The sequence below is a fragment of the Trichoplusia ni genome, chromosome 8, assembly GCF_003590095.1.
Source record: "Trichoplusia ni isolate ovarian cell line Hi5 chromosome 8, tn1, whole genome shotgun sequence".
Classification (NCBI taxonomy): domain Eukaryota; kingdom Metazoa; phylum Arthropoda; class Insecta; order Lepidoptera; family Noctuidae; genus Trichoplusia; species Trichoplusia ni.
In genome coordinates this window covers 8,280,903-8,299,334 of record NC_039485.1, presented here as the reverse complement: position 1 = coordinate 8,299,334, position 18,432 = coordinate 8,280,903, and the positions used below count along the sequence as shown (strand labels likewise).

At 36.3% G+C, this 18,432-nt stretch overlaps 1 protein-coding gene and 1 long non-coding RNA gene across 5 annotated transcripts in view; one reads left to right on the top strand and one right to left on the bottom strand.

The window, feature by feature from the left end:
* The window catches only part of LOC113496947 (homeotic protein ultrabithorax), a 98,184-nt gene that overhangs the window by 27,894 nt on the left and 51,858 nt on the right, over positions 1 to 18,432 (top strand). The gene's annotated exons all lie outside the window — the stretch shown is intronic.
* The window catches only part of LOC113496950, a 63,034-nt gene that overhangs the window by 25,676 nt on the left and 18,926 nt on the right, over positions 1 to 18,432 (bottom strand). The window contains exons 3-4 of one of the 4 annotated variants that reach the window (XR_003400857.1): positions 15,624 to 15,686; positions 13,151 to 14,554 (exon numbers count right to left, since the gene is read on the bottom strand). This is a non-coding gene — a long non-coding RNA (uncharacterized LOC113496950). Of the gene's footprint in view, positions 1 to 13,150; positions 14,555 to 15,623; positions 15,687 to 18,432 lie in introns of those variants that run through there. The other 3 variants (XR_003400858.1, XR_003400855.1, XR_003400856.1) reach the window with 3 other exon arrangements.

Here is an 18,432-nt window from a genome sequence, read left to right as displayed (position 1 = left end):
GACTCTACTCGTTTCCCGTTCGCGGTCTATACAAGATGATGTTATTTAAGATGAGATCAATTTTATTGAGATTTATTTTGTGAACGTGGATCGTGTTGATTTTGTTCTTTGTCTATAAATTAAAAGATTCACAAATTCTATCGCTGATTAATTACTGTGTTTAACTCGTTTGCATTATGTTAACCTGATACAGGGTGATTGTGTTTTGTTTTCCCAACTAATATCAAAATGTCTTAGGATAAAATATTAAATTATCTTAAATTGTGACACGAAAAAATATAGGCATGCTATGGTTACAAAAATACATTAATACTTACCTCTAAGTCAAGCCTTTTCCACTACAGGCCAACTAGAAAATGTTCTTAACAATAGAAAATTACAGAAATCAATTGACTATCAGTTTAAATTTTATTAGAGCCCAGCTCTATAATATACACTTAAATAACAGTTTAAAATAATCATCTCTCGTCTGATAGCCGATATTACCTAACACTTACCCTACGTAATATGTGAATAAGTATTATATTAGAGGTATAAGTTAGCTATTTCGCTATTTTATGCTATTTTCCCCTCGTTCTAGTCGATAGTTTAGAAACGTTTAACAGTTCGTGCCGCGAATTTCCAACTGTTGTTAGTTGCACGTAACTTATAATTTATATAGAAAAAAAAGACAGAATAAGGGCGTCATCTAATGAGACCACCAACGTTAACAATAGGGCTGCTACATAACTATAAGCACTCGGTAGTATTAAGTACATAGATTATAAGAAAGTACATCGAAAACAACAGTACAAAAAAAAACTTAAAGCAATTTACACTATAAAGAAACAAATCATAAATACAAACAGTCTTCATCGAAGTAAAGACAAAACAAATCATTCTGTCTTCGCAAAAATGAAACAAATAGGTATTTTCACGAACATCGTCTAAAAAGGTTAATACGACAGTTTTTATGCGTAGCAACCCTATTACGGACCCGCGGGCGTAATGCGCGTGAAACCGTTCATCACACGAAGTGCGTCCGCGGTCGTCGAAATTCAAACCTTCTAGCCTTTACTTCAGTTGTGTTTCGTGACGTCATAGTCTCATAAACGACATTTTGTTTATTAGTTTAATTACGTGTCTAAATTATTTACCAATTATCCTCAGACACCTGTTCACCGGCTTTTTTATAACAACGAATTTATTTTCTTTTACCATTTTCTTGTAGCGAAAAATACAAAAACATTAATCGTCGACGAAAATGTGATAATTTTTAATTCAGTGCAACCATGAATCGTCATAATTTATTTATAGTCAATGCTATAAAAATATCAGTTGCCGCGCGCCAACCATCCGCACACCTCCATGTTGATTCCGTATTAAAACATAACACAAAAAATCTGTTCACGCTTGACCCATTCCCTAACCGGCAAACTTCAGCGTTATCCCGAGCAAGAGAGATGCCATTTTCCGTCTTGCTCGCACACGGCCCTTAAACGCTTAAAAAGCTCCATAGATGGCAGTAAAATCGTTGCAACTGTTTCAAGCGGCCACTAGTGTCGCCATCTAGCGTCGAATAACCGAACTTTTATGGCACGTTTATTGAAGAGGGTTCTTCGGCAGCTCGTAAACGATTTTATGGGCACTAACGAAGTCTACTCTCGTGCTCGATATTACCCGACCGAGTACGGTTGGGAATGCAATATTTGGATGCTCCTGTTGAGCAGCGTTGTATTCAATTTTACCGGTGTTCATGGGCTTTTATGTGCGATTCAAGGTGCGATTGGATGGCGTGCTCGAGCGTTTATTTGGCTTTATTGTTGGGGTTTGTTTATGCGATTGCTGTTTAACCAAGTACGGTGTTTGTACATGCTTTTGTTATGATTATTATGTTGTTGCGAATAATGAAAACGATACCGTGGGAATATTTCGAGAGGTATTAGAATTTATCTCGACTTATTAGTTTATTTTTCTGATAAGATAAAGTAAACAAGGTGTAATTATAAATATGAAATTTTTGTTTATTATAGAACAGTAGGCCGTAACAAAGTTCGAATTAGGTACGAAACCCAATAACCATTTATCAGTGATTTATATTCGAGTTTTCCCCAAAACGTAGCCGTGAAAAAGGCAAATCATAAATAAGATCCGATTCAAATTTGTAGAAGATGGTATCGGTATGATTTGTAGGCTCGCACCCGAGAGCGCTTTGTCTAGTGATGTGCTAATTGCCACATCACGTATCGATAAACTAAATAAATGCTCCAACTACTGTATGGTTTACGATACATACAATATCGGTTTAATGAATGTATGAATATTGTAGAGATGTGAAAGCAGAAAATAAATTGCGTTCGATGTAAGTTATATTCGTTAAAAATATTTTAAATTACTATAAATTGGATTAGAAGATGCTGTGTGGATAAAAAGATTGGTAAATAACTTAGTAAGCAGCCAAGCTTTGCTGTCACAGAATGCGTACGTCAGCTCTTTTCAGCCAGATCTGTCGGTAAAATATCGCTTCGGGGCAGTTCTTTTTATTCGTTTCTTATTTCTTGTTGCGTTAGCATGACGCCTCTCGCGTAGATATGTAGGCGAAACTTACGATGTGGGTCGTCGAGTCCGCGGGAAGTCGCATCACTAATTATTATTTTTGTTGTTTTGTTGGCTCGTTTTTGTTGCTTTGTAAGCTAGTCTCGCAATCTGTAGCATTGACTGTTGATCCCAGGAATTTTATTAATTCAATACTTTCGTTTTACGGGTGAATGCCTTTGAATAATGGGCTAACTAAAATTTTAATAAATATGTATGTATTTATCCCCGGATTTTGTTGTTGCGTAGTTAGCTGGAAAGCTCGTCATGCATATAAATTAGATGGGCACGCAACTACAGAATAGATACCCGGAAACTGCCGAAAATGGCCCTATGCTCCGATCGGACACGAACCGTGCGGACGCCACGTATCGATGTCCGAAACATGGCCAATAAATAATCATTAATTTAAATTCGATACTCGCCCACGCACTAGCGATATCATTATGATTTAAGACGGTAGAATATTTGTCATAAACGCACATAAACCGGTGACTAAATAAATACATTAGTTGTTATTGTTTGGGTTTGTTTAAAATATTTTTCGGGATCAATATTTGGTACCTGGCTAATGTATTCCAAACCGTGTACCACATAATATATGAGAGGAGCTGCGATGATGTAAATGCCACCCTGAAGGCAACAAATCTGAGCCGCGTCGGCCGACAAACATTTTTTCTAAACCACATATAGCCCAAACAATGTGTTATCTGTCCTGATGTGATTTAACAGGTAATTTTTAAAATAGATTACCATTAAACAGAGCCTGATTTATGTTTGGGCACAATGTAAATAGGCAAGCAGCAGAATGAGGAACTACATTTATTTTCATTTACCTCCATTTATATCGCGGCTCCACGTGGAGATTACGTGATTTAACAAAGGGAGTGCTATAAATCTGTGAGTCCTGTCTTAGTAGGCTTTTGTGGGCATTTTTGATATGTGCCTTTAAAAGCTTTTTTCTGTATTTAGATGAGAGTTCATTGTGTAATTCATTAGAGTGGAAGGGAGGGGGGGGTTAGGTCGCGTGGAGCGAAGTGCGGCCCGCGGTCGATATCGAGAGATAACGCCATATTTATTGCCGACCAATGAGATGTCCAACAAGGGCGCGATACTTTTAACGGCCGACGAATTAGTTAATACAAATAAGAACATAGCTATAAAGGCAAAACCACATTCGATCGGCGAGGAACACGTCATCTTTACAACAGGCATCTGGTATTCACTGGTTCTTAAAACAATTGTCTGAACAAAAAAAAAAAGTCTTCAAGCATTATTAGAGCCGTCCGTATTCCATATAACCTTTAGGTACGCTATTCTGTTGGTTTCCCACATAGGTAAACTTTAGATAACTATTAGAAATTATCATTGAGCGCAGCACTAGCATTCTAATCACGTATTAGTCTGGACAACACAAATCTATTGCCGAGATCTCCTGTGATGTATGTGCTACATTTGTAGGTATAATAAATCTTATTGGCACTCACTATTTACCTAAGAATATCTACAAGTCAGTGTATTGCAACTTGATACAGTTCATAAATGTTCCCAGACGTTTAAAGTAACATTCAACTGTATGGAAATACGACTCTAACGAAGAAATTTCTATTTTCATATTTTTCCAATAAATTGGAATCTTGTTACATATCAAACACATGCATTGCAGATGTGTGGGTGGTCCTATAAACTTCTGGTCGCATTGTCTATTCTGGAATCGAACTTGCGATTTGCATTGGAACCTATTCAGCATACATTATAATGTGGCGTGGTTTGTAAGTAATTAGTGCTCATGTCGATATCGATATTCCTATCAGGTGCTTCATTAGTCCATGTTTCCGCCCTCTCTAATTGTTCAGCTCAATAGCAGTTTAATTCATTACATTATTTTTAATTTAGTTTAAAGCACCAAATTAAGCAATTAAAGTTAACGTTACTAACTAACGACTGACCCGACCGACCGCCAGCCGAGTAATACGTCACGACTAGACATCTGCCCCCTCCCCTGGACCCCTCGGAGCTCCTGCTTAATGTTGAAACGGGACAGCGCTATAAAGAATTATTGTAGAGCGAAAGAGAAGGATGAGGCTCGTGAAACATGGCGTATAACGCCCCTTGATTTATGGTAGTGTGCCAAAGTTCGAACTTTATGTGTGCGTGACGCTCACATACCTACCACGGCATAAATGTGTTATTGTTATTCACTGTTAAAATACACTTTAAAAAATTTCCTTTTTACAGGGATTTTTAAATGTTCCATTTTCATAATGTGTTGACATTAACGGCTAATATTTTAGAAGAATAAATCCGTTTTAGCTCTCCTTGACCCCATTTCGTAAGTCCACAACGGAATGCCGCTAATGACGTAGCACGCATTCAAACTGTCATAACCATTAGATGTCTATAGCGGGAATTAAGTGTCCTAATGCAATTATATAATTGAGTGTTCGTGTGTCTGGTCGTTCAAAGCCAGTGAACTACATAATAACAATGTTTTAGTGTTCTCTATACACCGATAGCTATCTAGATTGTATTCAAATGAGCTATTACGGACAGTTCTTGAGTTTTGTGAATGGAGTGGCCGAGTCGCGTGCTCTTGCTTGAATTAATTTGCGTTACATTATTTAAATGTGATAATTATCTAGTTTTATATTATTAAAGGGGCGTTTTCTATTAGGTTTGAAAGGCAGATCGTTTAATTCATGTCAAGTAATGATGTAAGGTGTCGCTGAGTGTTGTTACATGCATAAGTGATATTCTGCAAGTGATTTGATTTGTGCATTTGTACCTTATTGCATATGCAATGTAATGTTAATACGACATGTAATAAATAAACATCAATCACTTAATAGATTTCATTGAATATTTTATAGCGAAATATAAGGCCGAACTTTGATATTCTGAGTACATTGTTACAATAATTCAAAATGTAGAGTTAAGCTCTAATAAAATAACGATGGTCTGGCAAACTTTTTTTTTTTTATATTATGTATATATAAAAAGACTATGACCTTTACAGACCAACTAAGTATATCAAAATAACAGAATATCAGTCATCCCGTTTGGTAGAAGCTTGTTAACAAAAGGCAACACGACAATATGTAATACTAGAAGATACAAAATCCAAAAATAAACAACACAAAACACCCTTAACGTTGAAAAGCCCAATTACCTAAGCAAAAATCTTAATAAAACAGCAGCAACATTAAACATCACAGCTTCCTTCATTAAAGGGTTATTAGACACCCTGAGCGAGTAATTTGCTAAGCAAAATATATAGCGTAGGTGGCCACAATACTGGTAGGGTAGTGGCATAAACAAGCTCAGTTTCCTCGCTAGGTGGTCTTAACTCACACAGCTATTATTTATTAGGTAACCCGTTGGGGAACAGTAGCTCCCGCTAAGTGTAACATCTGTCAGTCCGTTGGACTAGTGGTGTAAGCGATTTTGGAGTTTTCATTATGTTTTTAAATTTGGAGCTTGAGTTAGTGTGGGTTTTTAAAGAGGGTCCTTTAATATTCAAGGGAGGATTTTAGTTTTTTGTGATTAATGGGTTTAAGAAAAGAGGTTTTGACTTTTATACATTTGAAATATGACTGGCCGTTTAGGAAATACACACCCATTATCTTGATACAAAGTTTGAATATTTCCACTATTAAACTAAAGTAAAGAGGGTTCTAATTTTTTAAAACGAAATTTAAAAAAGCGGATAAGGTTTGCTAGCAGAAAACCTTGTAAGAGTTTAGCTTGTGCCTACATTTGTTTCGAAAATAGTTATCATTATGTATTTCTGTTTCATCAAGTGTATAATAACAATAAACAACATGAATAGTAAAAAAATACACAAAACGAATATCTAGCCGTAAATACAAACCCAACATCAACCAACATAATTAACGAAACCAAAACATGACCCCACTATTACGCGACAAAATTAACTTTTTCGCACACCATTATTTTAATTGTTGACAAATTGCTATAAGATAATAGGTATGTACTCTCATTGTTCACCCAGTGACAAATAACAAGAGATAATGGCGTACTATCGGGTGTCCGTGAATTTAGCACTGTGTTTCCAGCCAATATTCCCTCTTGATAATAAACATACATCATATGTGTATGTATGTATATGCAACTCGGATACGTTATTCGGTGTACTGTTAACGGTTTTGTGTTACAATTTTAAATTTTGATTTTGAATGCATAAGTAATAGAAAAATAATGTGTATGTGAATTTAATTAGACTTGCATAGTTTTTGAAATATTAAATCGTGACTTTTATATTTTTTAGGTGTAAATAGAAAAAAAGACAGTTTTTTAAATTGTCAACGTTCATAGCAGTCTTTTTCTCCGTGTAAATTTTATCTACATTATAAAACGGGCTATTTTCAATATCTATCAAGCCGTTACAGTTAATATGCGACTAAAAAATCAAGTTTATTTCATAGGCAGATTAAGAAACCCAGTTGAATACATAACTTGATTATTTACATTGTATGAATACCAATATTAGAATATTCAATAATCATTTTAGCTCTTTCCCGTTCTGAATCCTTTATTCAAAATTCCTATAAAAACTTTTTCCGTTTAAAACCATACAAGTTGATTTGTCTATCCGTTATTTTAATTAAGCATTGTCGGTATTGAAATTTCCATTCTTGTCAGTTCAATGCTATCCGTCAAATCGCGTGTAGCTATGTTTACATACCGGCCCATACCGTTACGTAAGAAAAATTCACATTCTTCGAGGTCCAATTAAACTCTATAATGATTAATATTAAGTAATCACGACGCCTTAAACGATCTATTAATTCAATTGTTTTTTTTTTCTCTATTATTTAACAAGCATGCTATAAATACTAAAACGTATATGACCTATCCTCCTTCCACAAAAAAATACATACATTAAATTAATTCATTAAAAAAGCGCTTTTCAAAAAATTATTTGTCTCTGCACACTCTACAGTTCAAAACTAGAAGTCGGAGAGTCAGTTGTTTTCATTTTAAATTAAAAATTGTAGCAGAAAATTATAGGCCAGTGATCAAATAAGTGTTTATATTTTTCTTTGACATGAAAACATGAAAATGACATTCACGAATTTGATATTGCAACATTATACTAATCTACATACAACCTACATGCGTGTAACCTCTTAGTTATTAACTCCACTAATGAAGAGCTATTGACATAGGAGTGTATTAGTGGTTACGTGACGCATGTATCTATGTTTAGAAATACATTTATGCATGGACTAAAACCGAGCTCTATGTAGTATAGTAGTCATCTGCTTCGAATGAAGTATTAGATAATAAATTATTTAGTGAATGTACTTATGACGAATATAGGTCTTTTATTAACGTCAAAGTACATTTTGTAAAAAGCATGCGAAAAAGTATGTATATAATTTAGTTTCATATTAAAAATTTGAATATAATAAAAAGTGGTTTGAACAAAGATATATAATTATGAACCGTGTATATAGAGATAAAAAGTAACTTCCTTGTATTATAAATTGTCATGGAAATGTTCATTATTCCGTTTATAAAACCCTTATTTCATTGCCTTTTCAGAAGGACTCCTTTATTTAAATCAACAATTATATATAACGAGCTTATATAAATAAACATATCGGCCTATTAAAAACCGCTCCATTTCGCGAGTCATAAAGATGTGTTACACAAGCTCTCGTGTTGTCAGATCGGGGTTCAGTCACGAGAGTCACGATTTGCCGTGTAGCGTACAGCAAACCACATTATACTAAATTCAAACGCATTGCGAAAATAAACCTTATATCTTTTCCTTAGGGTCGCTGTAAAAATTAGTGGGATCATTTGATAATGGTTTACTGTATGTGGAAGTTAAAGAAACACGCCACTCAAATTTAGTTCTCCTAAAGCCAGATATGAGCAAACGCCTCGTTAGCCCATTGCAGTAGCGGTAATATTGAATATTTTAATTAATATTCATTCGGTAGTTTCATCGGTTGAGTCGTGACTAAACGAGATGATAACAAGGAATCTTCGTGTAGTCTTAAATCATATCTCTTGATTATTTCAAGACGATTTTTTGTTTCTATTGCGTAATATCAATCATGATCAGCAATTAGTTTCGATAGACCGTTTATTTGTGCTTCATAATGTAAATGTCTGTTTGTATTTTACTCGAATGTAAACAAGTTATATACACCAAATATGCGAAAACGAAGACTTTTATGACCAAAATAATGTTGTTAAAATCACCAAATATCAAAATAAACCACGTAATATACACCCAAACAATGCTAAAATAACACGCATCAATCTCTTATATTAGCTCCAAGAGCGGCGGAACAACATAAAAACTTCCCGAAGTTTCCTATACTCGCCCGTAAATCTTGCGTTTTTTAATAGATAAATAGGGCCTCGCACAAACGAGCAATATCGCATTATTTGGCCCTCCCTCAGGAAAGGCCCTCCTGATAAAGCCTCCTTGCCTCACACTCTTCATGCTAATGTACTACGCCAGACGGTGACAACCATTTTTTGGCCCACTTGGCTACATTATGGGAGCTATAAAGAGTATTTCAAATTATATTTTCCGTGTCCATTAAAAAGGCGATGTGGCTTTCTCGGGCTTATTATTCAAACTTTTGATACAGATTGTACACAAACTTGTTTTGTATTAAGCTTCAAGTAACGGTGATGTTAACCTTTTTGGAAGCAGCGGTACAGGTAGCTGTTTTATTTAGTTTTTTAAGAAGCATAGTTTACAAACAACAATTGTTCTACTGTCGGCGGCCTTTTTAAGGTATAAAGTGAGTTCACGGTACAACATAATAAAATGTTCAAAACTTTGAAAAAATATGCCGTCATAAACAAAGCGGTTCGGATGCAAAGTTAGATAAAGAACATCTCACACACCTGAGCTAGAAAATTGCTTTTTTCTAAGCGCCTCCAGTTTTTTACCCAACTTTCTCCGAGAATAAAAGAAGTTTCGTCGAAGAACTTTCTTTTTTTCTTTTTGTTAGAAGTCATAAATCATACCATATCCGAGCGGTATGACGGGCAGCAAAATTGCAAAATATGGAAACAATAAAAATATTGTGACATTTCAGAACAATTGCTTGGGACGCTTTCGTTTTGATGAATTTTTGTTAAAAATTTTAATTGTTTGTTTTTTGGCCACAGATGCTACGAATTTAACTCATCCCAGAAAACCGAACATTAGTTTAAACTTATTACAGAGGGCGCATAAAGCACTGTGGACCCTTATCACAACTAGTTAAAAACTAATTACCGGGGTGACACCACCTTTCCATAAATCCCGCTACTCCTCCGAATTACTCTGACAAAAGTTATTTTTAAGAAAAAAGCCCTTGAGGCTGCGTCGTCCCGCCCCTCCCTCCCCCTCCGTCTCGCGAGGAATTTATCACGATTTATATTCATGGCATAACAACAAGAGCCCCGTTTAGGGTGATCCCATCCGAACTGTAGACTGCTAAACAAAACCTGTTGTTTCTAATCCGCTTCTAGAACATTATTAGTTTTAATTAGATTCCCGTTGCATGTCGCATCGCTATTACGTTTGACAATCTCTCCGATATGTTTTTTGGTCGTTAATTTATTTTTGTGTCGATCGTGTAAATTATTCTATATTTAAGTCCGGGTGTGAACCCGTGGCATATGGTGGCTTAGAATGTTTCAAACATCGGTGCCACTAACTCTTGCGAGGACGGAACTACAAATCAAGTGTGGTTTCGGAACGGAAGCATTTGGTGTCGGTACAACAACTGTCTAAGGGCCATTAGTTACTGCAAGGGTTGGCTTTTACTTCGATGAAATTATTCTAATAAATTAAGTAATTCAATATGGATATTTTAGATCTTTTGTATTCAAATTATGATGTTAGTTATCAACTGGGGTATACTATGCATGCTTGGTGCTTTGAATAGTGTTATTTAAATGAGGTTTTATAATTTAACTCCAAAGTAGAGACCTAGAGAAGATAAGATCGAAGGGAAATATAATCAGAAATAATTAAAAAAACTATTATGGTTTCTTTTCAAAACCGTTATTTGTTGGTTAGTAGAATTGATGCTTGCTTTGTATTGCAAGTGTAAACTTGGACAAACATGGACACATTATTTTTCAATTACAGTCGAACACCATACATTCTCATGGTGTTAAACCTAGCATTACTCGTAGTGACTAGATCACGAAGGGGTGCACCTTCAGGCCTCACTGGGGGTGGCTTCGCCATAATTGATGAGGTTCTTAACACAGCGGGGCGGGGAATTATCATCGCGGCGCGACACCCTGGTACAAGCCCCCATTAATTTGTGATTAGCCCTCAGTTAGGAGACTCTTCCAGAGGCTTTCTTCTAATTAGATAATCAGTTTTTCCTCCAGAAGTAGGATTTAAACGTCTTGAGCAGATGTTATTAATGTTGCGTACAATAAAGGATAGGGGAGACCATTTTGGTAAATTTTTGTCTTGAATTTTAAGCGGTAAATATGCTAAATAATTCATTATTTGGGATTCATTATCTTCGATTATATTTTATAGTCTTAATTGCGGTTCCTGCTTCTAATATCCGTATCAAAAGTTTTCTGTCAGTAAGAGAACGTTAATGTTCATAAATTATCAAAATACTGACACACAATCTTCGGAATGAACGCACAATCGTAGCATTCATATTGCGTTGTGAGATAAAAATGCTGCAATATCTAAAAACTCAATTCATCCCCTAATAAATATCTTAAGCATCGTTTACTCAGAATGAGGCAAAAACGTTATTTCCCCCATATTGTTTATTTAAAGGTGGATTTGTTGAATATTTATTCATGTTACGTAGACAGTACACACATGTTAAGGGGCAATACAGATGTATTTTATTCAACAAAAAGTTTAGTGAAGTGAATTTTTAAGTAACATAAAGTACTGAAAATTTACGAGCCCGATGCCGCTTTGTTGCATAAATGGTCAAAGAATGAGAACCTTTTTGTACAACTCTACTTTCTATGCTTTAATTTGGTATGAAATTCTTAGGTATCTATTTTTTGCCAGTGCTTGGGTAGGTTAGATAAATAATACAATTGGCATCGACGGCTATTCCTGCTCCCTCCTGCTGCCGCCTATATTTCTCTATGTAAGTGGTTTTGTCTAAGAAAACCTACGTATCAGATTAATTCGGTTAGCGGAGGGGTTTGGATGGAGCCAATTTGTCTGATTGCCGCTGATGTCAATTTATGTAAGCTACCTATGTATGCTCTTGGTTTTCAATAAATTGTGACCCTATCTTGTTACGTCCCCATCAATAAATATTTGCGCATGATCAATTCAATAAACTTACTGCGCAGTTGAATCATAATTTGATTTATTTTCTCATTGCATATCCTTAGGCAATATTGTGCAATATAGCCAATAAATGTATACTATTGTTATATATTATATAAGATTCCAATCTTTTAAAGTACTCATGGAGATCTTTACTGGAACAATAAAAGTAATTAATCCACTCAGTGCTTACGAAAACAAAACGGAAAGAGGGAAGGAAAAAGCGGAACTCGTAAAATAATCAACTCTCACCTCATAGAGTGTAGGGCGTATTGTTAATTATAAAGGTTATGTATCCAACGACCCTACCGGCCATTACCATCGCAGTACACGCCTCTTTTGGGTAAACGTCCCAAATCTCGACACGAGGGGAAAAATCAAACAGTAAATATCGGAAAGCAATCCGAGGTGATTCTATTAGATTGAGTTAAGCGGAGGTTTACTTTGCTTTGAGGTCTTCGGGTCTTATCGAATGAGTGTTACGATTACTTACGATTTATATTACATTGAGTGTTTTTCAACAGTAACAAGTCGATATATTTCCTTTAGTTACTTGGTCTTGTGTTCATATTGTGCCACATTTGGCTACTAAGAATTACTTAACTTCGCGTGCAAGTCGAGATACATCAGCACTCCACCAGTTGGTCCGGCTGGCCAATTATCTAGATTTCGCCGTTCAAAGGGCTACACTTCTTAATTGGCATTTCTTGATTATTTTAACTTAGTTAAAAAGCTTGGAATAATTTCTTAGTTATAAGTCAAATTAGGTATTTGTAACTCGATTTAATTAAGTAAAATTTAGATTTAAATTTCGAATAGAAAGGTAAGAATTTATTCTGAACAGAGGTAGGTAATTTTAGTTCAACAAAACCAAATTCTACACGTGCTTATCCTGCAGGTACCTTAAATAAAAGTCGTTTTTATACAAATGTCAATAGCAGAGCTGCAGTGAGCACGGGTTAACTCCAGCGATCGAGATAAGCCATCACATTTAAGATATTTAAATCGATTTTCCCCAATTTTCCGCGGGCGGGCGCGAGTTAAAGCTCGAGTCAATTTATCCGGTGTCGCTGCGGGCCTGTGGGACGGGGCCTCGCCATTGTTCACCAAATGAAGTACGCGGCAAGCTTACAGGGCCGTTACACTGCTTCCGTCATCGTTTTATGCTCGGAAAATTCGACTCCGCTGTCTAATAGAACTCATTTCTGTTCAAATTATTATTGAATTGACATTTATGTTGTCATTATTCATTTTATCGTAGCGCTAATTTTTTTTTCTGTGAATAGTCATTTAAATTTAGAAATTATATAAAACCCATTCTTCTTTACAAACACGTTCATGCATTGATTATTCGAAAACGGAATGTTGATAATTAATTAATTTCGCATCTTCCGAGTTTGGGCAACCCTTTAGATATTCTTTCATTAAGGAGTTTTGCTTATTTCGCTCAACCGGAACCTATTTGTTGGGTTGCTATTTAAAACATTCGCCCCGACTGCTTACATAGATCAGATACGTTCAACAAAGGCTTTTGTAATTAAGAAAGATATTTTAAGTCGGCGGCAGCTTGACTTTATATACGCAAAATGAATTCACTGAATTAAGGGTGTTTCGGGGTTTGTTAGACGAAATTGTTGATTGCCTGCAGCTCTACAAATACGGAGTAAAGTTGATTGGGCGAAACCGGTACTTGGCTTAATTACATTAACTATTTCAATCACTGTATAGTTTGTTTGCATGTATACCTTGATAATTACTTTATTCTAAACAGTTTTCGTCCAAAAAACAGATAGTCCAACGTCCAAATATAAGGTGAAACACGCAAAGCAATACTTCGGTGGGCTAACAAAAATAAATTTCCGAATTCCAACCCCAATTTAGGAGTGCATTATTTTCGCTTTCACAGACATCCGATACAATTAAAATCTTCTTAAATTAAGGGACGAACATGAATCATTCGCACGTGGCGCACTGAGTTTTCCACTTGTATACGCAGTAACCTTAACACAAAGTGGTTTAAGACTCAACATTCTTTGAACAAATATCAACTTTATTACTTTGTACTTAGAGCTTGTTTTGGTAAATCGGAGGATAGCAGTTAAGGCGTAGCGCTCCCGACTTTTTGGGTATCTCTTTTCACTTTATCGCAGTGTCTCCGTTATTTACTCGTACGTGAGGGATGCTCGCAATAAATAGGTGCGCACAAACATATTTGACATTTACAAATACCTCCCAAATTGGTTTCCTTGGCGTGACTGGCCGTTATTACGGGTTTTGTTTACTTATTGCTCCCGCACGGTGGCAGGTTGTAATAGCATTAGAAGATTTTGTTGGGGATAATTTTTCAAGCTTCTGTCATATTAAAGCTAGCCGCCAATGAGTGTGGTCCTCCCTTAAATCCTGTTTTATGATCCTTAGATCAAATATACTTTGCCGAAAAATACCATACCAAACACGAGTAAATACATCCATCATTTTACTATGTAGCTTATTTACTTTTTTTTAAAAGATTACAATTTATATGATGGTTTATTACGTCTAAATGAAAATGTATCGCGGATAAAAATAGGGAGCATCAACTGCCGTTGGTACAGAAAGCACGTGGACCGCATTACTCAACGAGTGATTGAACCGAAGCGCTATCCGAGAGTCGCTGGCCGAAATCCACTGGAAAAAAATAGATCATTCAGCAAACGAGGTGCGAGTAGTCCCGCCATTCTGGGTGTCCGTTGGGAGTTGTAATTCAAGTGACAAATATCGAAAGCTACAATTCATATTTTTCTGCTATCTCCGCGTCCGTGTCGCCATCTGTGCCGGAGGGACACTCGCTATTGGTTCTCCATCAAGCGGTCGTGTGATGTATTTTTGTTGCGAATAAAACATTGTATTTTTTTCCATCGGGAAATGTTTTATAAGTATTTTTATGGTTGCTACGTGACGTGTTATTTGGGGTAGGTATGATTTTATTTGGGGAGCAGTGGTTTGTCTGTAAATGGAAAAATGCATAAAAAATGCAACCCTCGGTCCATCACATAACACGTATTTAATGTAACTACTTTGCCCCTATTCTGTCTAACGGTAGACCACTAAGAAAATTGTATTAGGTTCTACGTCAAATCACCAAATGCATTTTACTCAATGAAATTGATCGATGTAAGTGGTCTGTAATTTAAAAATCGCGTTCATTGTATCGTCCGAAAATAGTGTTGGCGGTACACTGGCCATGCATTATCGAGATCGAAAATTTCACGTGCCCATATAATTTTAAGCTCGTAAAGCCCGGACAATAATTCACCGGGAGCATTTGCGGAAAATGCATTTTATTGTTAAAACGTGAATTTTATTTATCGTCGACAGCCCGCGGTGGGGGGGTTGTAGTGGGGGTTGATTTGCAGTAGCATCGCATCGATGCCACCCTTTGGCACGGATTATTTATACTAAAGGTAATATCGCTGGTTCATTATTGGGGAATGTAACATTTGCGTATTTCACTGACTATCGTTTGCAGTTCATTAAAAGTAAGCTATGACTGGATTTCGAATGTTGATTGATGCGTTATATCTGTTTTATCGTTTTCAAATAATGGGCAAATACATTTACTTCATCGAAAAGGTTGGATAGATTTAAAATTACTTTTAAACGTTATTTCTGGACTGAATCAAGCCGATCTATCTACACGGACTTCTTAGTATTTTTAAGTTCTTTTTCATTTTCATTTGACGCAGTAAATACCTACAATGCTATATTTCACTCACAACACGGGCTGACACCGCGGCCACTCCCCTCTTCACGCTGCAATCTGCAACCAAATAACATCCTTTATTAGCACCATTCAGCGTATAAAATTACCCGTGCGATTTTAAACAAGCACTTCGCACAATATAACTCATACAATTTTGCAGTAATACTTTATCTGGTAGTCTAGCACGCGTTAAGGCGGCCCTTTCCGGGCCGATACGAATCGCGAGGCGTTGCCGCTACCAGCGATCTCGACCAGCCTTCACATTACACCACGTTTAATTGCAATTCGCTTTTATTTTGCGTGTTTTTATTACGTTTATTTCAATTTGCTCGAAAGTTCTGATAGCCAGGTTCTGTATGACTTTAACGTTAAGGAACTCATGAAATATTGATCTAAAAATGCGAATTGAGATAAAAATGGAAGAAATTGGTTTGCAAGTTGAAGTCTCGACAGATGTTAGCGACGATTCGAAGCCCGAAAGGAAAATGCAAACTCTTTTAAAAGCTATTTAGCTGCAGTCCCTAGATAGCGTCTACCGCAGTGGCTGGCTCGGCCCGTTTTTTTCCCCGCTGAAAAGCCAATTTGGAATGAATCACTGTAACAGTGGCGAGCATCTGTGCTAATTTACCTACGGGCGGACAGTCTAATGCGACTCGTTCGATCGTAAATATCGAATCGCGACCGAGCGCCGAATATCGAAAGCCGGCATTAGTCGGATACAGCTAATACACACGGGGGTTGCTCCGATAAATTATCGTGCGTTCATTTGGGCTCCGATGTTTAATCTATCTGTAGCGATACAGTTTCGCTCCGGGCTATTGTGAGTTTTGAATCGTGAGAGAATTATTAGCTAGAGATAATCTATCCTTTGGATCGCTGAACGAGCTGGGAAGGACTAGAAAGTGTTAGTAAGAAACTGTTGAGAGCTAAAAGCATGTTTACATTTCTATAAGATTGAAATATAAAGAGATAAAGACGTCACGTTCGAACATAAGTTATCGTTTTACTATAAATATCATGCACTATCTTGAACAGTCTGCGAAAGACAAATTCGAATCACGGAAAACTTCAGTTCGTCTGACTTTGCGATATCCGAGGGAATCTTGGAGCGTACGTTGTTAAATTGAACTGTGAAATAGTATCTATTGCCGCTATCGATACGATATCGATAGATACGTATCGAGTATGGGATCGTTGTTATATTCCCGTCGCTGTGTTGTACGTACCCACTAGTGATGTAGAATTGAGTTTTGCGTGTGATATTTAATTATTTATGCATATACCATGTTATACTTCATTTATGAGTCCTCATACATACAATACATTATTTTTTTGTAATCAAATTTTCATGTGAATTATGAGCTTTTTTTCGTGATTTTATGATGTTATGACGGTTGTTTGACTCCTCATCAGATATTTATTGGATTTTTATGTGAGTTATAATTTTTTGCAATGAAATGTTTTTTCGTCGACACTATAGTTGAGTAGTTGTAAACAAATGCGCAATATGTCAAATACACAATTTATGCTTGAGATTGTTAGATATGTATTTTTAGAGATACAATAATCAAACATTAATGTTTCATCATTCAAATGTTTAACAAATATCTTTTTTTGTTTCAGGTATGAATCTAAAGTGGAATCGACAGCGGCTTTCCTCGGTATTTTATCTAAACTATGTAGAGTAGGGAACCCCAATAAAAAACCTTTGACTTTATCATCGGAACAATTTTATCAGAGCCCTTTGATATGCAATAATGGGGGCAATGTATCAAACTAGCTATCTAACTTAAACGCAATTTGAAGTATGGCCGCTTCTTAAGACTGCCACCCCCGAAACGTGGTGTGGGGAGGGGCGGGGTTGCCTTATCGCGGAACTGCAGGCACTTCGCCCGTTTACCTTAAGATCTTTAATATTAAATAATATACTACAGTTAAAGCCTTAAACGTAATGCCAGGCAATGCTTTATTGCCTTTGAATAATATTAAATCTTCTAGCTGAATGTAAATTTTGGATAGCTCCTTAATTTATCCCATTGCTGTTGGCAAGTTAATCTGTTATCGGGCCTTTATAAAGAAGCTTTATAATTTGAGATTAAACGGTAAAATAATTATAAAATTAATTACTTGAACAAGCATTGCGATGGCCCTTGGCTACGTTTTAAACGGCCTAAATGGCTGTAACAACTGTTCCAATATTCCGGTTTGTTACGAGTACTAGACCCTAATCGAGAAGGTCAACAAATCGTTTACGGAAGTCCCTGCCCTTGGAGTCTCTCCGTAGGTAAGTGAAATATAAATAAACGCTACTAAAATATTTCTGGTAAAATATTTTTGACTACAACTCGAATCAATAAGCAATTTTGTTTTCTCAAACAGAATGTAATTGACTTTCGTAGTCTCTCTTTAATTACTTTATTGCTACGGAATTACGAGGAATCAAAACATTCAAGAATTATTACGCGGTCGAGCCAACGTTACATTGCGTATGAAAACAGACAAGGAAAAACTGTAAATCATCACATAAACCGGTGCTCCAGATTGCAGAGGATTCCGGTTCAGCTCTATCCTCAACAAAAACTGCATTTTTGTGCTAAACATCAATTTAAAACGCATAGCCATCAGAATACCTGTGCACTACCTATTAACGTAGGTATTTATATAGATTAGGTAGGCCTACACGCCAAGTCCATGTATCTTTACATCCGCGTGCCGGCATGCAACCTGCGTGCACCACAGGGGAATAAAGACGTTAAATAATTTAATCGGATGCCTGGATGGTTTATGCACGCATGCTCCAAGA